This window comes from Petaurus breviceps, unplaced genomic scaffold (genome assembly GCF_028583685.1).
Source record: "Petaurus breviceps papuanus isolate PSGF00001 unplaced genomic scaffold, PetGlider_PUasm1.0 551, whole genome shotgun sequence".
NCBI lineage: Eukaryota > Metazoa > Chordata > Mammalia > Diprotodontia > Petauridae > Petaurus > Petaurus breviceps.
Window position 1 is genome coordinate 15,587,108 of NW_027186372.1, and position 22,853 is coordinate 15,609,960.

Here is a 22,853-nt window from a genome sequence, read left to right on the forward strand (position 1 = left end):
ATAGTTCAACTTCAATAAGTTCCTTATGATTTATTTTTCTGGTTTACCTTCTCATGCTTCACTTGATTCTTGTATTAGAAAGTTAAATTTTCTATTCAGCTCTGTTTTTTCATCAAGAATGCTTGAACGTCCTCTGTTTCATTGAATGACCATATTTTCCCCTGAAGCATTATACTCACTTTTGCTGGGTAGGTGATTCTTGGTTTTAATCCTACCTCCTTTGACCTCCAGAATATCATGTTCCAAGCCCTTTGATACCTTAATGTAGAAGCTGCTAGATCTTGTGTTATCCTGATTCTGTTTCCACAATAGTCAAATTGTTTCTTCCTGACTGCTTATAATATTTTCTCCTTGACTGGGAACTCTGAAATTTGGCTATAATATTCCTAGGTGTTTTCTTTTTGGGATCTTTTTCAAGAGGTGATTGGTGAATTCTTTCAATTTCTTTTTTGCCCTCTGCTTCTAGAATATCAGGGCAATTTTCCTTGAGAATTTCTTGAAGGGGGATTTCTAGGCTCTTTTTTTGATCTTGGCTTTCAGGTAGTCTAATTGTTTTTAAATTAACTCTCCTGGATCTATTTTCCTGGCCTGTGGTTTTTCCAATGAGATATTACACATTGCCTTTTATGTTTTCATTTGTTTGGATGTGTTTAATAGTATCTTGATTTCTCATAAAGTCATTAGCTTCCATTTTTTCTAATCTAATTTTGAAGGAATTATCCTCTTCTGTGAGTTTTTGAAATTCCTTTTCCATCTGGCCAATTTGGCTTTTTAAGGCATACCTCTCCTCATTGACTTTTTGGACCTCTTTTGCCATTTGAGTTAGTCTATTTTTTTAAGGCTTTATTTTCTTCAGTCAGGCTTCTGACTCTCTTGTCATGATTTTTTTGCATCATTCTCATTTCTCAATTTTTCCTCTACTTCTTCTACTTGATTTTCAAAATCCTTCTCAACCTCCTCAATGGCTTACAACAAGTTCATATTTTTCTTAGAATGTTTTGAGGCAGAAGTTTTGACTTTGTTTTCTTCTTCTGATTCTGTATTTTGATCCTTTGCACCCACAAAAGGATTCTAAAGTCTGGCTGCTCTTGCTCTTTTTACTCATCTTGCCAGCCAATTACTAGACTTTTGGGCTCTTTGCCATGGTATAACTCTGCTTCCAGAGTGGAGAGATCTGTGCCCCAAATTACTGGGGGTTTTGCAGTTGTCAGAACTACGAGGAAGGAGCCCTCTCTACAGCCACCATAAGCTCTAGCACACTAGCATTCCTCACCCCAGGAACACAACCCAAGACTGCAACCCACATCCATGCAGGTCAGAGCAAAAGCAATTACCCCCTCAATGGTTGCTTGATCCCCCTGTGATCTGCAGGCCAGGAGCTCTAGAGGCAGCCACATGGCAGCAGCTGCAGCCACCCCACCACTACCTCTGTTGCCTCAGGGGCAGAGGCTATACCATGCTCTTCTATCAACTAGTTCCAAACAGAGTTCCCTACTGACCTTTTAATTTCTCTTTGGTGTTTATGTATTGAGAAGTATGGAAACTGCTACAGCTGCCAGTGATTCACTCTTCTGAAGTCAGCCCCTGGCTGGTCTGGGCCACTGGTCAGGGCCACCCTGGGTCTGCACCAGCAAGGCTCACACAGGACTGTGCTCAGCTTCTAGCCCTGTGTGATAGACCCTTCCTGTCAGCCTGCCAGGCTGCCTTCAGCAGGAAATTTGTTTCTCTCTGTCTCGTTATGGGTTCCATAGCTCTAAAATTTGTTTAGAGTAATTTATTTTTACAGGTATTGGTGGTGTTTGGAGTGGGAACTCAAACAATTTCCTTCTTTTATTCCACCATCTTGACTCTACCCCCCTTCTTCCCCCCCAATGTGCAAAATCATGGCATTGGCCACAAATAAATAGAAGATGGATGGTCTTGGTTCACCACTTTTCCAATGCCTGAAAGGGCAGTGGTTGGGGTAGGGTGGGGGAGGGGGAAGGAACAAAACTATAAAGCACACAACCAAGTGATAGTGGGTCAGGAAAAGAATTTCCATAGGTGAAGGGCAAGCATATGATTGTTACTCTGCTAAGGTATACATGTGCCTCAAGGCATGTATCTACAGGTGTGTTTGCCTGCAGGAAGTAGGTGAAAGTCAATCAAATTATGTCAGTTCTACTGAAGTTAAGACAAATTTATGAGTGTCTTGTCAGCACTAGAAATGGTACAACCTTATTCTACTTGGATCAGATATGAACCCTCAGTTTTTTTCAATAGGTAGAAAATAACACAAATAAATACATTTTCTTTTTAACCAATTTTTGCATTTAACCAGGGCAATGGATTGAATTGCTTTCAAACTGAAGAAGAAAATATACTCTTTACAATCAGAGACAAATTGAAGGAGCTTTTTTAAAAATAGTAAACATTAAACAAATTAACCTTACCCAGGTCAACCTGGTAAAAGGAGAGAAGAAAGTGAATATTTTCTGAAAGATCAACTAGATTTAAACTATTTTCAAACTGGCTCTACCTTCTAGAGACTTCAGTGCAATCAAGAATATAAGGATTGTTTGATTTAAGTGGAAGGGGAAAAATGGAAGCAGATTCAAGGGTCAAATGCAGAAATATTGAACATAATATTGACATGAAGATGGAAATTGAGAATTTCAGAACCCAGGAAGTAGAGGAAGGTTTAGCAATACATTTTTACCTATAGATAATTTAGTTCAAATTCTTCTTAACAAAAGAAACAGAAATAGGTTTTGTGAAACTCATTTGCCATCACAGTAAATCACCTCATGTTTGTATCATGTTATAGATACTTTGGGTTAGCCTTTATAAATCAGTCAAGCATTTATTAAGCACTGTTGTTATACTAAATATTAAGATACCAAAGAAAATAAATAAAGACATATCTACAAGCAAGGAGCTTGTGGAAAGAGGCAGTTCAAGAGTACACATATAGGTCATTTGTTTAATTCAGATCAACAAGGAACAATTAGGTGGAGAACTGCAAAAAATAGGAAACCTGAGAGAAAGCTAGCTTGCCATCTTAGATTTCATGATAGTCAAAGGGAAAGATGAAATAGATGCATATGCAAAGATTTAGAAGAAGAGAATTCAAACAGTTTAGAGAAAAGATCATAGGATCATAGACCAAGAGCTAGAAGAGATCTGTAATGGCAAGCAAAGAAGTACTTAACACCTTGTTTCAGCTATTTAATTATTTAGCACCTTGTTTCAGTTCAAGTTTCTTTCAAGCCTTGCCCATGATTATATAACCTTTGTTAAGAAACAGAATTTGTGAACCCCCAAACTTGTAAATGACTGTTGCTGATGCTACAGACGATGCAAGGAGATAATGACCACATATAAGGAGAAGGCCAAGCTGGGAGAGAGCAGTATGGAGAAGAGAACTCTTGTGGTGGCAGAGTTGAGGAGAAAATTTGTGGTATACCAGCACTCTATGTTTGTCTGTTCTGTCTGCGTTGATTTTTGTGGGGGGTTACTTTGTACAGAAGCCCTGGGACCTTACTGGAAGCCCTGAAAGAGGATTTTCTGGTTGTCTGTTTACAGAAGTCCTGGAGAAGGCTTTTGGAGGTTCTGGGTCTTTACTGATACTTTGTGTCGACCTCTCAGACCTTATTTGTGGGTCTGTTTTGATTTCTATGCTAATGATTTGTGTTGACTTCTGAGAACTTGTTTGTGGGTCTCTGTTGATTTCCCAGGCAAATAGTGAATTGATGAAGGTGCCAGCACTGTGAATGAATGTTATTGTGGCTTTGTTAAGCTTTGTCTTCCCAGAAACAGAAACTGCTAAGGATTTGAGATGGACTGGACATTGTGAGCTTCAATACGGAACAGGAACTGGACAAGGAGCTGAGAGCTCCCTGCCTTTGAATCCAGGTGACCATGGGGTAGATTCAGGCAGAAACTGGGACCATGGAAGAGGAACCATGGGATCTGGGAGCCAGTCTCTAGTCAGGATGAAAAGATCTCTTCTTGGGTACCTAATGCTGACTGAGAAGATCGTGATTTACTGTGACCTAGGGGTGGAGAACTTTTACCTTTGTACTTTCTGTCCCTTAAAGAGGTCTGCTCTTTAAGGATGATTGAGTTAAGGACTTACTGAATTATATCTTTTGTTTAAAACTATGTGACCACTTTGGTGAAAACCATGTGGCCACTTTAGTGATAACTTGTTATGCTATAACATTGTGAATGCTGTACTTTGGTTTCTGTCAATGTTTTGTCTTAGTTTGTTAGCGAATAATTAATGAGTTCACTATGCTATGTAATCACAACCTTGAAGCTGTTCGCAGTAGCAATCCTCTGGAGAGCTGCCTGTGCTAGACTTTACAGGACCTCAAAGGCCATCTAGTCAAATATCCTTATTTTACAGATGAGGAAACTGAGGTCTAGGGAGGTTGTGGCTTTTCTAGGGTCATATAGGTAGTAAATGTTTGATGAGTAATATAAATTCTGGTTCTCAGATAAAATATCATGGTTTAAAGTACTAAAAAGGAATTGAAAGATAAAATATAGATGGTTGCAGAATTATGCATGTGTTCAGACACTATTAATGGGCTTGAAGTGTTTTTTTTTCTATTTGTTTCAAGGGAGATCTTAACAGAAAAGAAAGGGGAATATATTAAAAAATGAATGTGATGTAAAAACAAAAAGAGGTCAATAAAAAAGAAACTGAAAAATATAATATGGATAATTCAATTATGATCATCATGAGAAAGAAAAGGAGAAGGAAGCTAAAAGAACAATCAAGACCTCTCAAATATAAAAGGAACATGGACAAAAAGATAAAAGTATAGTTCTATAATTTATTATTTTTTGTCCAGACCTGCCATTTCTTTGATGTTAGGAAACTTCCTAACCAATGAGTTTTAACAACTTTTCTGCAACTCTAGAGATGTACAAAATTTCCCAGAGAACTGAGAGGTCAGGTAACTTCCCCCAAAGTCACACAGCCAATATGGATAAGAAGTTTTACTTGAACCTAGGCCTTCCTGGCTCCAAGATTAGATTTCTATCTACTATACCACAGCTGTTTCATCTACAACTAACAGCAATGAGAACAATAACGACTCACATTCATATGATACTTTCGGGTTTACAAAATACTCTGTGTATATTTTCTCATTCTGTCAGATAAACATGATTATCTTCTCCATTTTATCACTGAAGAAACTGAGAAACAAAAGAGTTCCCTGAGTTATTAGAGCTATATAGTAATTTTGTTTAGAGACTGGATTATTATCTTCCCCAGACTGGGAAGTGCTGAGGAATGAGAAAAATGGATTGAGAATCAGAGGACCTGGCATGGAATCCTGACTTTCCTACTATATGATCCCTTGCAATTCACCTGATGACTTTGGGTTTTCTCATCTATAAAGTAAAGGCGTTAGTCTACAGCAGGGATTTCAAACACTTGGCCCACTGGTTACATCCAGCAACATCACTCCAAACAATCAGATTAAAATGGAATTGGTAAATATTTAACAAAATAAAAAGTAGAATGCACATGTGTATGCATGTATCTATCTACATATATACATATATAATGTTAATGTATGATTTTCTAAGTCAATATGATGCTCACAGGGATCCTTATGTATAGTTTAGTGGTCCTCATTTCTATTTGAGTTTGACACCACTGGCCTAGATAATCTCAGAGGTCTCATTCATCTCTAAATCTATGATACTATGTCATAGAATTGATTCATAACTCTGGTTGGGGTCAAAGAAGTAACCTTGAAAATACTTTCCAATTCAAAGATTAGACGATTCTGTTACATAGAGTCAATGCTCCTTTCATCTGGGACAATTTTATTTCCAGTCCCACTCCCTCTATTCAGATATCAATCAATTTATGCATAGAAAAGTTAGATCCTATTTCATTCTTCAATATGTTCAGAGGTAATGTTTCTACAACTTCCATTAGAAGCCCATTCTAGTGCTTCTTTTTACAGGATTTGTAATCTTTTTAGCTAACCAAAATTCATATTCCTTCAAAATTAACCCTCTTTCCAATCATAGCACTAATAGTGGAGATGGGAAAAAATAATCATTACCATCCTTCACATAATACTGTGACATATTGAATGACAGTTATTGCCATCCTTCAGACATATCAAATCTGTTACCCTTTATGCAAGTCTGTCCGTCAGGAACTGGAAAGCTTCCCTAATATTGGCATGACAAGCCAGAGAACTTCATTCCTTTCTTTTATAACAAGAAAATTATTTTAAAATGCATTCTTTTAGTAAAGTGTATCAAGAGTAATTATATTAATGATATTTTGGCAAAGTGTGAAGATGCAAGTTTCCTTTATTTTGATATTTTTCTTGTCACCTAATAAAACAATTTGCACTTAAAAAAATTCCCATCCTGTGTCATATTGTGTTCATCATCAAACTAATGTTTAAAATCTGGCAGGCTGTCAATGAGCACCACGGACGTGACTATTTTTAAATCTTTCACCTAGCACTTATATCGAATTTGATAGTTAACATTTTGAATCAGAAGTAAAGCATGACAAACTCATTATATTTCCAGAACAAAAGAGAACAAAAAACAACTGTTTTGTTTAAAAACATGAGAAAGAAAAAAAAAATCACACTATTAACTTGCAAATAAAAGAATTCTCCATATTAACATTTTCCATTTTAGCAAGTTTAATGAAAATGTGTAATGGCTTAGGTAAAATTAATGGGGCATGATTAGTAGTCTGACACTTTCTTTTAGACATGGTGATTATCAAACTGTTGTCAAATATTTGGTTTATTTGATGTTACAACAATGAAATGGCTCTCTTTATTTTGGCTTTTCTTCTCACATATACTGTTAACACATTAGATATTGTTGCTTATCTCCACCCTACCCCAGGATAAACATTATTTTATATGTTCTTTGAGCTTCCTTTGTATATAAAATGGGGACCTGTCCATGAAACTTACTTGGAGCATACTTGGATCTGCTTGACCACATGTGAACACTTGCTAAAGAGCTTCTTTAAATTGTGAGAAGACAGTCTCCTTATTGGCCTATATTAGCCATTATAATCAACCAGTTAGTCAGAAGAATGTATTAAGTGTCTACTTTGTGCTAGTAATTATGTTAAGCACTAGGGATACAGAAAGAGACACAAGATACTCCCTGTCCTCAAAGAGCTCACATTCTGAATGATGAAGTTAAGCAAGCAGATATATTCAAAGCATATATACAGGATAAATAGGCAATAATTAACAGAGGGAAGGCACTGGAATTAGAAGGGATGGGGAAGACATCCTGTAGAAGGGGGCTAGTATCACTGAATCAAAGAGTATGTGGTATGGAGAAAAGTATAAAAAGACTGGAGAGATGAAAGAGGGCTAGATTATGAATTTGAATGCCAAACAAAAGGTTTTATATTTGATGTTGGAGGAAATGGGCAATCACTGGAATTTATTGAATAGAGGGGTGAAATACTCAGACCTGTGCTTTGGGAAAATCACTCATGTAGTAGAATGAAGGATGGATCGAGGGAGAGACTTGAAGCAGGTAGACTCACTAGTAGGCTATTGAAATAGTGCAGGTCTGAGGTGATGAATTTCTGCACCAGAGTAGGGGCAATTTAGAAAAGCAGGTGTATTTGAGAGATATTGCAAAGGTGAAATAGACAGGGATTAGTAAATGTTTGTTAATTAACTAAATCTACTGAATAAGAGGCAGCTAAGTGGCATAATGGATACAGCACAGGCTTTGATGTTGGGAAGACTTTAGTTCAAACCCACTCGAAAAGCGTTGTAATGAATATATTGTAATTGACGGTACCTTTCTGATTTTTACCTCCTTGACGTACATCCCCAGTGAACAGTGAGATTCTCTAGGGAAAAGTATATAGATGTTTCGGTGTTTTTAAAGTATAGTTCTATATTGTTTTCCAGAATTTTTTAACCAGTTCACATCTCTGTCAATAGCATATTTAGAATGCCTATGTTTGTAGCAAACTCTTATGTTCATTATCTCCATCTTTAGTTATTGCTGTCAATTTACTAGGTATGAGATGAAATTAGAACTATCATCTATCTATGTATCTATGTATCTATCTATCGATTGATCGATCTATGTATCTATATATGTATCTATCTCCCTTATTATTAGTGATTTGGAATAGCTTTACATATGTTAATATATTTTAAAGCACCTATTATGCACACATTTATTGAGGTGACTATAACCCAAATCATTATTACAACTAATGAGTTGGGTAGAAGAGGGTAGGATAGCTTTTATCCTCTCCTCAGGGTTCTCCAGGGGTATTGAGGGGCAGTGGATTGTCTTTTCAATGTCATTGACTTAAGACCTAATTCTGGTATGTTGTTCCCTCTCAAATTAGCCAGGATGAAAAAAAGGTCAATAGTCCTGGAAGTTTTATGTTTTAATGTTTAGTTCTGGCTCAACAGCCAATAGGAAAGCCTTTACTCAGAACAATGTAAATTGATGGGAAGCAGTCATAAAATAGTTGCACATGTACCAAAGTTAGTATAAGTCATGCCTGGAAACATGCTCCCAAGATTGAGTTTTCATTAGCTATCTCCTCTCCCCAAACCTCTACAACCATAACTATATGTATAAAGACAAAAACAAAAGAGCCCCATATCCTCAAGAAGCTTATAGTCAACTCAAAGAATATAATATATACATTGATCAATATATATGTAATATTATACAAATTATATACATATATTTACTAAATATTTCCATTACAGAGAGATAACTGCAACTAGAGGGAGATGGGGGGGCAGGGAAATGAGGATAACAAGAAAAATCTCATATAAATCTATGACTGAGCTGTATTTTGAAGGAAGTGGTAGGGATTGTACTAGCAGATGAATTTGGAAGGGGAGGCTGAAATCCACTACAATGCTTAACCAAAACAATGGATATGAATATAATGTCAGAATTTCAATCTTTAGCTATAGTCCAGGAGGAGAGATCTATTCTGAGTACTATTTATAAAGCTGGAGATATTCACAGTAACCCTAGAGTTGTAGCTGGCATTTAAGGAGGCAGAGGATGAAGCATCTTTGTGACTATAAAAGAGCAAATAAACAAACAAAACCCTCTATGCACTCTTTAAGCTGAAGTTATGAGTCTAAGAACGAAAAAAAGAATAGCATGAATGTTTCCCATTTGGCAATCTGTGAATGAAACATTAGAGAAATTGAACACAGGAAAAATTTATGAAGCTTACTAGGGACACCATGTAAGCTTCCCTTAAAAATAACCTTTAAAATGGGAATTGAAGAAAATAGACAGTTGTAGGGGCTTGTGTAGTGATTAATTGTCTGTGGCCATTTCATAACAGCACGGTCCAGTAGCCTTCACCAATGGAGGAATTAATTGTCTGGTACTTCTTCAAGGATCTCACTCCATGGAGTCCCAGAAATCTCTGAGATATGCAAAGTGCTAGGACACAGCTGTGCAGAGCATTGACTGCTGAAAACAATCACTCCCTCAGAAAAAGAGCAATGATGCTGGATTTTCCTCTTCAACATAAATCTGAATCATGGGAAAAGAGGAATTTTAGTGGAATATCTTAATACAAAAAAAGTTACAAATGCATAGGATTTCTAGAAGTTTACAGCTCACAAAACCATAGCTTTAGAGTTAGAAACTACCCTTAAAAGCTATCTTGTAAAACTCCTTTATTTTACAATGGAGGGAAAATAAGCCACATAGGTTAGGTCACATGACATCACAGGAAGAAAAGTAATAGAATCAATATTCTTTCCTTCCTTATCACAAACTCTTGGCTTCTCCTTAAGTCTCAGTTACATTTATACTTTCTACAAGAAGCCTTTTCAAGTCCTCCTTGATCTTAGTGTGTTTCCTCTAAGATTATCTCCAATTTGCCTTTATTTGCAAGTGGGTCACAAATAATGTAAATAATGAATTGTGGGAGGTGCAGGCATTATTTGAATTCACACCAGAATTAACAACCACATTTTACATATATTTATACGTCAAATAGTGTGAACAAGAATTCCTTCGACCACTTCATAAAATTGATTGTTAGTTCTAATGGGTCCTGGTAATATCCTCTTTGTTCATTAATACTTATGTGCTCCCTTCTCCTTTAAAGTGAGAGTTCCTTGATAGCAGAGACTGTTGCCTTTCTCTGTAACCCAAGTGCTTAGCACACTGCTTGTCAGTAGGCATTTAGTGTTTGTTAATGATTTAAGACCATTGATAATAACTTAATAGGCAACTAGGAACTAGAGTAGATAGGTTTACACTGAGTCAGGAAGACAGGAGTTCAAATTTAGCCCCAGCTACTTAATACCTGAGCAACATACTTAGATGTTTATCTTAGATCTATCTTAGATCTGTCTCTCTATCTTAGATCCCTCAACTGTAAAATGGGAATAATGCCAGTGCCTACTTCCCAGTGATGTTGTGAAGATCAATTGAGAATTAAAAAAAATTAGTATTTTACTTTTTCCAATTACATGTAAAGACAAATTCTCACATTCATGTAAAAAAATGAATTCCAAATTCTCTCCCTCCCATTAAGCACCCCCCCCCACCTCCTCACCTCCCTGAATCAGCAAGAACAGCAAGGAATTTGATATAGGTTATAAATGTGCAGTCATGTCAAACATATTTCCATGGAAAAGAAAGCATAGAACAAAAATAACAACACAAGAAAACAAAGAAAGTTTTAAAAAAAATAGCATGCTTCAATCTTTCTATTGTTAAGGATGAATAAGTCATGCACAATTGATCGTCATACAATGTTACTGTTACTGTGTACAATGGTCTCTTGGTTCTGCTCACTTCACTTTACATCAGTTTATGTAAATTTGTCCAAGTTTTTCTGTAAGTATTCTGCTCATCATTTCTTATAGCACAATAGTATTACATCACAACCAATAAACTGCAACATGTTAAGTGATTCAAAAGTGATAGGCATTCCTTTACTTTCCAATTATTTGCCACCACAAAAAGAGTTGCTATATGTTTTTTTTTCCTTTTTAAAAATCTTTTTGGGATACAGATCTTATAGTGGTATGGCTGGGTCAAAGATTATGCACAATTTTACAGCCCTTTGGGCAGAGTTCCAAACTGTTTTCCATAATGGTTGAGTAAGTTCACAACTTCACCAAGGGTGCATTCATGTCCCTATTTCCCCATATCCCCTATATCCCCTCCAATATTTGTCATTTTCCTTTTATTATTAAGAAATTATTATTATTAATAATTAGTTAATATTAATTATTTAATTAAACTAAATAATTTAATTAATATTAACCAATCTGATATATATGAGATGCTACCTCAGAGTTGTTTTAATCAATAGTGAGCATTTAATCAATAGTGCTTTAGGGTGTTTTTTCCCATATGGTTTTAACTTTTTCTGAAAACTGACTATTTATATCCTTTGATCATTTATCAATTGAGGAATGACTTGTATTCTTATAAGTTTGACAATGTCGGACTGTGCTCCACTCCCACCCCAGTGAGACAGCACTTTCTTGCCTACCTTCTAAGTTGTCTTGGGCGAGAACATTTTTTCACCTTGTCCTTCTGTTACCTTGTGTTGAGGCATTATTTTAACATTGATGGGAAGGGAATTTTTGAGGTATTTCTAAAGCATCTCTCACAATACCTGGCATATAAAAATATGTTTATGATAATAAAAATTAATAATAATGTTGTAGATTTAGAGCTAAAAAGGATATTAGAAGTTATTAGGAAAGTCCTGTTATTTTATAGAATAAAAAACTGAGGCATAGATAGGTTAAATATTGGAGGAAAGATCTGAACTCTGGTTTTCTTGACTCCAAGTACAGAGCTCCTTTTCTGTGTCACCTAGCTGATCACAAACCCTATAATAATTAATTCTTACCCACTCATTTTACTAAGTAAAGGTCTTTTTTCCCCTTCTTAATTGCCTAAATATCTGATTTTAACTTTCTACAGGTCACTAGACTTTAGTGCTTTATTTTTCCCCCTCTTCCATCACATACCCTGCTACTGTTCACCATATGGTACATTATAGTTGTCCAGCAAAGCACATCTGTCTTTCTCTGGGATATGATAAACAGATTTAAATCCCTGAAAATCTGGCTTTTCTCAAGCTTTTAACAGAAGGTATCACAAGACTGAAATGTGCCATTGCCTGGATATATCTGGTAAGACTTCACTTAAAGATGTCCAGGCACACTGTCTCCACAATTTACATTTATATATTGCTACATTTCAAAGGAATAATCGTGAAGTTAGGTTTTTTTCCAAGGAACACAGATACAATACTGGGTATCTGAGAAAACATAACTCCCAAGATTCGGAAGTTATCTATATCTGTTTGTTAAACTGCATTTTCTCTTTTGTGCAATCAGAAAGAATATTAACCTTGATTAAGCAAGAGAAAGAAAGGCAGTTGTTCACTTGTGTCATGAAGTGAATGGCTCATGAAGCCAGGGGTTGCTTCATAGGGATCGTGAGCTCCTACAAGATAATTTCTATCTTCACTGTCTCTTCTAGTGATATCTTTTAGTCTATCCCAACTCCATGCCCCTAAGACCTGGTCTTTTTGTTTTTGATTAGATGGGAAGGAAGAAAAAACAGAAAGGCTGGCTATAAATGAGAGGCCCTATCTCAGACAACAATCATCCTAAGAAAAGGATGATGGTTAATTGTCAGCTCGTTGTTGAGTCTCATTTCCCAAACCCTTAATATTTACTGTATATCATTCTGTATTCTTCAGGTTCGTTTCAGGAGTTCATACAAAATTGGATTCTCTGGTTCTTGCCTGAGCCACTGGTGACTTCCTGTCACTTAGAAATGGCTTCTGTAATCTGGACTAATATTCTTGACATACTTTTGCAACTAATAACATGACAGTTTAAGAAATTTAGAGCTAAAAGGGGCTATCAAGGTCAATTAGCCCAATATCCTCATTTGAAAATGTGGAAACCAAGGTTCTCTGATATCCCTGTCAAGAAACTGACAGATCTAATCCAGCTACTCTAAAAGAATAATATATTGATTCTCAATGAACAGGTGGATTTTATTATCTTTATTGTATCACACTATAATGTAGCTTTTACAATGGGAATACTTTCAAAAGAAGATTCTTCTAAAACTCCCAAATAAGCAGCAGTTATCACAATTAAGTCTTACTACCAGTCAATCAACAACCATTAATTACCTGCTTAACATTATGTACTATATATGATACAGACATTTTCCCTGCCCTTCAGGAATTTGACTATTGGGAAGTCAAAATTCTCTCATGTGAAACAACTGATGAGAAAGATAAGGCAGCCTATAATGTAACTAGTTGCCAAATTTGTATAGTGCCAGACATGAATAGAGATAGAATAGATAAACTATCAAAATACTGTCATGCCCTCCAATTTTTTTTTTATTATTTGAATCTCTTCTTTGTTTTTGGGAAGCTACTCTTAGGCTTCAATTGCAATTATCGTGATAAGATGAAGTAAGACAGAATCAATTTTAGCAAAACCTTGGTTAAATACATTATTTGGAGAAGAGAGCAAACAATTATTTTGCTAACTTTCTGGTCCACAAAAAAAATTTTTGTTTCAAAATTACCTATCAGAAATATTTAGAAAATGATTTTTTTCTATTTTTAAATGATTTTTACTTACTTTATTTAGACTTACTTTAGAGTAGACACATTTAAAATTTTTACTTTTAGCATTATAAATATTCCAAGGCCTCAGGATCATAATTATCAAAGTCCATGATCATTGTGTCGTTCTTGAGATGTGGATGCAGAGAATATAGGAGAATGACCTGAATCTTTACTAGATCTAGAACCTAGTGGGGTTATCAGCTCTTCTCTTCTGCTTACTTTATTGCTACTTTCCTTGTTCTCTTAAAAATGTGCTATGAAACAAACAAGAAACAAGAATCTGGTCAATGGAGGACTCTGCCTACTCTGGTTGTGCACAATTTGTGCATTTTCTTTTTTTTTTTTTTTAAGCAATCGGGGTTAAGTAACTTGCTCAAGGTTACATGGCCAGTTATTTCTGGATGTGGTGCTGAGTATCTGAGGCCGGATTTGATCCAGGTCATCCCGACACTGGGGCAGGTGCTCTTACTTGCTGAGCCACCTGGCCATCCCTAAGCAATAGGGGTTAAGTAACTTGCTCAAGGTTACACGGCCAGGTGTTTCTGGGTGGGTGCTAAGTGTCTAAGCCCGGGATTCGATCTCCAGGTCATCCCGACACTGGAGCCGGTGCTCTTACTCACTGTGCTACCTGGCCACCCCTAATTTGTGCATTTTCAATTTAAAATATATCATTTTCACTGTATTCCTGGATTTCATGTAAGAAAATGCTATTGAAGTCAAGGACAGTACATGGATTCTTTGTATTCATTTCGGCCATTGACGGTGATCAAATCCAAAAGATAGTAGAAGTATTAACCTCTGTAATGGAACCTGAGAGATAATATAGAGTATGGCAGAAGGGAGGTTTTCCACAGTTAGGAAGCCTGGGTCTGCCCCTGATATGTACTTGGGCAGTATATATCACCCTCTCACTGACTCTAGGCAACTGTCAAAACTTATAAGTTGCAAAGAAGGTGCCAATCTACATTGATAGAGAAAGTTCCTTGGGAACTTTTTGTATAAATCAAATCAAAAGTCCTATTTAAAAAATACAAGATAAAAGAAGGATACCCTCAGGACTATTAATAATATATCAAGAATTCTAGAAATTATATTTTAAAATCAAGCAAATCAAATGATAAAATGTAATGGATGGTAAGATTCTCATAGAGTTTTGTTTCGAGACTATTAATTCACATCTAGAAGCAGCATGGAATAATGGATAGAATTCCTGTCTTGAAGTCAAGAAGAAGTAGGTAAAAATTCTCCTTCTGATACTGGCTGTGTGACACTGGGAAAGTCATTTTAACTCTCTTATGCAACTGCATAAAAACATAAATCACAGAAGAGTTGCTCCTTTTCATTAGTTGTGGGAATTTTCTCATCAGGTTTTCACTACACCAAATGAAATCATAGTCCTCATTCCCCCCCCCCCCAAATGCTTAGTATCTCAATAATTTGTAAAAAAAATCTATTTAACATTCAGTCCCCCAAAATATAATTTATAGACTGCTAAAATCAAGTATATAACCTGCAAATGGGAGTCATTCTATGTTGAGCTCTGCTATTTACTTTTAGAGAAAATATTAAACTGTTATACAGTGGGGGAGAAAAAAGAACACACAAAAATCTAGATCTGGTATGAGAAAAAGTACACAGGCTCCATGTGACTCAATTTCCTTATCTTCAAGATGAGAGGTTAGGCCTAGATGACATCTCAAATCTCTTCCTACCTGATTTATGATCTAATATAGTTCTTTGTATATACAGGAACTGCGAACATGATCGAGTGGAGAGAGAGCTGACATCTAATTCAAGAAAGACCTGAGTTTAAGTCCCACCTCTGACTCATAGTAGTTGTGTGACTTTAGGGTTAATGGAATATAAGATCTTCCCAGTCCATTAACAGGCCTATGTGACTACTTGTCCCCTTCCCAGATCTAAAGGTACACAAATATTTCAATCATGGATGTCTTGCTGCTTTGAACTTTGCCTCAGTTCACAACTGAGACACATCCTGAGTCACACAGAGCCCATATAGAGATTTATATTGCCTTGGGGGAGGAGTTTGCCTAGGGGGAAGCTTGCCTACAGGAAGCTTGCTGGTAGGAAGATTTTCACACCTTTTGGTACTGGGCCAATTAGGCACTGAGTAACATGGGTTGTGATGCCTTCTGGCTCTAAGCCTATTAGTTGAAAATTATATATACTGGGAGGTTGGTATTTTACTTTGGGGCTCACACATGGGAAGATTGTTTGTGTGATTTGGTCAGACAAGACTCTGAGTAGCCATTGTTAAGAAGCCCCCCACCCTGGCTTTGAGAACCCAGATGTTGGTGATACCTAGTCTGGCAATTATGTATCTATTACTTTGTTTAGACACTTGGAGCCCTGTCTATTGGATATCTGTGCTAATTTCTCTGTTTCTCTGCTTGTATTCTTTCCCATGCTCAGGGTGCTGACCCTTCCCCTGAACTAGTGAATGATCTTTACCTTCATTACTTCTCTGCTTATATTTTCTCCACATTGAGGATGCTGACCTTTCCCCTGAATAGCTTGTATATGTTTAATTTAAGTGAGATTGTTGACCCCTTTGAAGCTATCTTTCCTTTAGAAAAGCAGATCAAAGAACCTGTGTTAGTAGACCATCCTGGGTATGCTAGGGTGCTTGCTAATACAGTAACCCTGAGAAATCACTTAACCTCTCAGTATTCTAGGCTAATCTGTAAGACTAAAAATTGCAAAGAAAGTGTTGACTCTTAAGGAAGTTTCCTCACCCTGAAGTTCTCTAATGATGAGTTCATAAGTCCAGTCTCAGTCTCTATCTCTATGCATTTAGAAATATACGCCCACATATACATCTCTCACCCACCTCCCACCCACACATACATATATAAGTATTCCTGTATATACATAAAAAGAAAGATATATATTTACATATAATGCCTGATTTTTAACCCGCTGACAGTCAAAATTATACACAAAGATGCTTTACGTTAACTGAAGTTTAACCTAACCAAACAATTCATGTACCTTCATCTTTAAATTTTATAAGTATGGTTGCAAAACTCAATGTGACATAGAATGCATATAAAACAAATGAATTGATGTGAGCATATTATCATTTAAAAAAAAATCAGGTGTAGTATAACCTCTATTAACATTTTAAAACATTTATTAACATATTAACATTTAAAGCTAGTAGTCAAACCTTCCCCTGTTCTCATTGTACATGTAAGGAAACTAAGGCCCTGGCAGGTTAATTTGTCCAAGGTCATATGGTTATTCAGTAGTGGAAGTAGGCGATCTTCTCTAATTCTAAATCCAATATTGGTCCCACTATGTGACGCTATTTCTCTGTCTATAAGTCTTTCTCTACAAATAAATGTACATATATAAACTCTTCTTGTTAATCCTTCTAAATGAAAATAATGAAAAGTAGAGTGATTTTTCAGGAGTAGAGGAGAAACTTCTGCATGGTGATGAGATCAAAAGATTCTAAATCACTGTCCCTGGTATCTAGGTAACAGCAGATGGTGATATCTGTCGATCCCTTATTTATTTGCATGATTTACAAATAGATATCTGGGAGCCTTAATCCTTAAGGTCTCTTACCATCACATACTAATTGATTCTGTGTGTGTCCACATAGGCTGTGAATCCAGAGGAATAATTATAGTAAAAATGACAATAATAATATATGAGAATATATACAGTCTTTAATGCTTCAAATGAATAATTATGAGTAAGAAATTGACTTGTTCCAACTATTTCAGTGTTTTTCTGATGTCTTTTTATGTATAAATAACACAAGGTCTGTTACTATTCTTATTTTTATTTATACTATAAAGCCAACCTCTAATGTACTTAGCAATTTGGCAGCTACTAAGAGATGAAATAAGGAAAAACTTGTGTCTCTACACATACTGAGATGTTTAATATAGCAGCTTACTTTCAGGGTATTTCAGGGAAACATAGAAGGTAAAATAAAAAAAAAAACAGTTCACAGATTATCTCTTCCAAACCCCTCCTGTTATGGATGAGGAAACTGAGTCTCAAAGAGGTGAAATATCTTGCCCAAACTCATTGAACTAGTTTCAGTCAGTAATTAATCCTGAGCTTCTCTCTTCTTCTTCAATCCTTTTTCTTTGGTTTTCTTTTTTACTTCCATATTTCTAATACATTTCAAAGAGAGAAAAAAAACCCACAAAACTGATAAAACAAAACATAAAAAAACCAAACCCTACTGTGTCTGTGCTCAACATGACAATACAAAAAATTCTGACCTTATTCATAAAGGTGGAAAATATTTAATTATTTATCTTCTTGGGAGGGCAGTGTTGATAAAGTTCAGCATTCTGATTTCCAACTTTCTCCCAGAAAAAAAAAGTGAGAGGAAAAAAAGATAATAGTGTCATCTATGACAAGAGAATAGTAGAATCTCAGCCCTCCCATGTTCACATAACTAAAGTATTCTATCATCATAATCATGAATTAATGGAGAAGCTCTCTTACTTTTTTTCTTTGTTTGTTTTCTAAGTCTTCTGAGGACTACTTAAAGGCCCCTTCCTAATTACCCTAATTCACTTAATATAAGGATGGATTAACTGTTGGAATTTCTACATTCCTTTTTATAGATTTACTTCTCTTATCAGTCAATATAAGCATCACTGGGACTTCATGTGTATCTCCCATTATTACATTATAGTAACTGACAATAATAACAGTAATAATTATCTAGTTGTAAGATGGAAAAGTACTTTTGACCTCTATTTGTTCCCTTTGGTCTATCTAAGCCTGATTCAACATTGATTTCTTTCCCGGGGAAGTTGCTATAATCATGTTATGGCTGATTTATCACAATATGTTCACTGGCTAGTAATTTTTCAACTTGAACTTGCCTTTCTCAGTTATTTCGTCCATGACTAAGATACATATGCAAATGATCTGTTTTGCTTATTTGTTTACTTGCTTCAAAAGCTGAGTACATTTTCTAGGTGCTTCTGTCATTTGCCATTTCATATATCACTCAGTAAGTAGTAGAAATTGAACTATAACCTTCTAAAGTTACTACTCAGTAGCCAGTCTACAAGAGATATTATTAAACCGTCCTGGGCTTCATCCTTTTACAAATTATTTTTTCCCCTTAAGAATTTTGAAAATCATTTTCTCCAAGTTAGTCCCTGAAAAAGTCTTAAGGAAATAAACCCACCTCTTCTCATTAGAGAAGGGACTATAGGTATAGAACATAGCAAACACTATCAAATGACATAACTGTGTCTGATAGCATTGCATATTTTTTTAAATTTCTTATAAGCAAGGACTCAGTACCATGGGTGCAGATTGATTACAATATAAAAATAGAAGACAACAATTTTAAAAATGACATTTTTTCTTGTTATTAAAACAAGAAAAAATTTAATATATGTTCCTGTCTTTTGTCAAAATAGAAATAAGATCTAAATTATAAATAAGATCTAAATTCCTTTATATTGTCTACAACCAAATCCTAGTACCTGTCTTCAGCACCATTCGTATCTCCACTAGTAAGACAATGGGAGTGGTGGAAAGGGATGTTGGTGGCAGGATAGAAAGGAACAATCAAAAAGTCGGAGTTAGTAAAGTGTGTGAGTTTCATGTTTTCTCCACAGGGTCTGCCTTGTGAATTACATGATCTCACCAAATATTTCATTTACTTTATCTATAAAACAAAGAGAATGGTAAGAAAAATATCTCCCATAGTTCTTTGCCATTGAGTCTGAGTTAGCTTTTCCTAAGACCCTTTCAAAGGAATACTGAAAAAGGCATTGAATTTATCCTTAAAATATAACTGTCTCAGGGGGCTGAGGTTAAAATCACTGTTTCCTTGGATGGAGCTTCTAGGTGGTCTCTAGTTATACTGATTTGGCTTATTTGTGATTTAGGGAAAATAAGGATACCCAAAAAGGCTCTTTCACTTCCATAGTAAAGTGGGTCTGCTTAACAGGGTATGGTGACATATGTAGCTTTGAGACAAGTCTGAGATCAAGTCTGAAAGGTCCCTTCTATATGTGCATGTGACTTTGTATTCCCTTAAGTGATCAGAACCCACTTCAAAGAAGCCCGAGGTTATCAAGAAGCTGCATCTTCAGTGAATCTTAAGCTCCTGAGCCTATCAAATCCTGAGGAGAGCTCCAATACAATTTAAGGGGAAACTAGTCTAACCTGAATGGGGCAGAGTCTTAGAGAAAGCTTACTTAGCTCCTGTGACCAGGAGCAGTAGTAGACAATATTACTTCTAGCTCAGGGAGGCTGAACCAGATATTCTTTAATCTCCCTTCTAATTCTGAATCCTAGGATTCCATAATCATAATTAAAAAAAAAATAAAGAAGCAGCTTAGGCCCAGAAAATTTGAGTAACTTTCCCAGGTTAAAAAGAATCAAGAGTCAAGCTCAGGTCTTTTAAGTAGAAATGAAGCATTCTTGCCCATCTATTGCTATGATCTCTGTAATATAATCATATTTTCTTAGATTTGTAATGGAACTCATAGTCCAGCCAGTAATATGATTCTCCTGCCTGGATCCTAGTCAAAAGAGTTTCCTGATTAACTTCAAGAGTTTATTAGTTTAAAAAAAAGAGTTTATTAGTTACTGTGCGTGTTTTATGTCTTTTATTTACTGGTTAATGAGTCCTCGGTCCATTCTATATAGTCTATAGTTTTAAATAAAGACTATTCTCCCAAAATGTGTTTTTTATACTACTTGCATACATAGGCCCATTCTCTACACTTACGAAAACCTAGCCATGTGCACATTTTTAGATTCCCAGAATAAACTTTGGAAGGGAGCAACGAGCAAAATGAGAAAACGACCCACTTTGGTTATACAATTCCAGTTATTCCATACAAATCCAAGTTATTCCAGAAGGGTTCATACAATTGGGCTTAGAACTTTATTAGTACAAGTGGAGGTCCTTTTCCACCTAGAACTACTCTGTCTCTCTTCCTAGCAATAACCAGCTCCATAACTAGCCAAGCCCACTGTCTCCAACAATTCTAATGAGGAAGAAAATCTGAAACCATGATAAGTGACCAATGAGGATGTGTAGCAGCAAACACCCCAAGCATCCTCAGGGTTTGCTGCCAGCACAGGTTCTTGGATCTTCTTTGATAAAGGAAAGCAACTCAAAATGGGTTAACAAGCTTACTTTAATCAGTCAGATATGTATCATTTACCTAGTTCAGGGGGAAAAGGTCAGCACTCCGAACTTCAGAATACACAGGCAGAATTATCAAGACAGAAACAGATCAAGTAGACAGCTTTCCAAACTGTCCAACCATTACATCCATACCAAGTCAATATCTGGCTTTCAACATCTGGGTTTTTCAAAGCTGGGGGCGGGGGGGGGGGACTCCGGACAACGGCTTCCCAGAATCCAGATCAAATCACAGAACACTTCTCAAAGTGAGCCCCCAAAATAAAGCTACACATCAGGGCTTATATAGCCTTCTCCTGGCTCAGAGAATGTAACAACCTTTTGGACCCACTGGCCAATCAAAAAGTATCTACTGAAAAACAAGCCTCCCACCCCAGGCTCCCTTTAGCCTAGGGACAGGGAAGATCTTTAAATTTGCATTTCCATTACAGGATGGAAAGAGAACTAACAAACAGATCTTTTAAAAAGATATGTGTGTGTGTGTGTAATGTATATATATATATATATATATATATATATATATATGCATATAATATAGAAGCAAGGCTATAAAACAGAACTGATACAGACTGGCACAGTGTTCTAAGATAGGGGGCTTAAAGATCAGAATAGGATTAGTTTGCAAAAACAATAAAAGAGAGGATAGATATATTTAATAAAAAGAGAATGATCAAAGAAGTGACAGGATACCTTCCTAGCATGGATCAGATTATCAAGATTAATAATGAAGAGAATGCAGAAGGTCTTCATTCTTATTTCCTTTTTGTTTTTTTCTCTGCCAAGGAGAATGGTTGGAAAGAACAGAATAGGAAAATAAAGGCTAGGAAGAGACTAATATACAAAATAAATAAGAAGATAGCAAGGGAACACCTAGATGCCATTGAGGATATCACATCACATGTTCCAGATGAACTACATCTTCATCTATGAAAATAACTGAATGTTGTAATTCCTTGATCAGAAAGATCATGGTCAAAGAGATCATTACTCACAGAACCAGAAGGGAACAGAAGTTGGTCAATTTTCTAAAATAAAAAGAGAGTAAAAATCTATAAAAGCTAAAAGCTATAGACTAGGAAGTTTTACTTTGATCCCAGGTAAAAATCCAGAATACATTATTAAATATATGATCAGTGGACATCTAAGAAAGGAAAAGCAACCAGGAAGAGACAACATGATTTCATCAAGGACAAGTTATTCCAAAATAATCATCTTTTCTTTTTTGAATAGGGAAATGCTATAGTTAGCTAATAAATAACAGGACAGAACAGGACACAACATAACATAATCCAATATAAAATGATGTACTTTATAGTGAGACATTTAATAAATTTTGTCCTTCTCTTCTTCTGGAAAGGATAAAAAGACTAGATGATAATAAAATTAGGCTGGTCAAGTACTGGTTGAAAGGCCGTTTTCAAAGAGTAGCCATCCATGATTCCATGTTAATTTGGAAGGAGCTGTTGGGATTAGTATTTAAGGTTGTGCTGTTATTATTATTCTTATTTTGTAACTTGAAAAAAGGCATAGATACACTCTTTTGCTTTTTTTTTAATTTATAAAAAACTAGAAGGGATTGTTAACTCAATAGATCAGAGGTGCTGAACTCATAGCCTCGGGTCACCACAAAACTGCTGAGTGGTGCTGAACTAGATTAAAATTTAATTTGGAAATGTTTAACAAATATAATGTATAACCAGGACTAATACAATACCCAGGAATAGTACAACAATTAATATAAAAATATAAGTAGGATTAATGGGTGGAAGTTGCAAAGAGGTACATGTCCTATTTAGGACTGATATCAAGAATATTTCCTAATAACTGGAGAAAGTTTTTTTAAAAATAGGCTACCTCAAGTAGGGTAGATAGGTGTCACAGTGGATAGAGTGGCAGACCTGGAGTCAGGAAGATTCATTTTTCTGAGTTCTAATCTAGCCTCAGAAACTTATTAGCTGTATGCCCCTGAATTGTCACTTACCCTGCGTTTCCTCATCTGTAAAATGAGCTAGAGGAGTAAATAGAAAT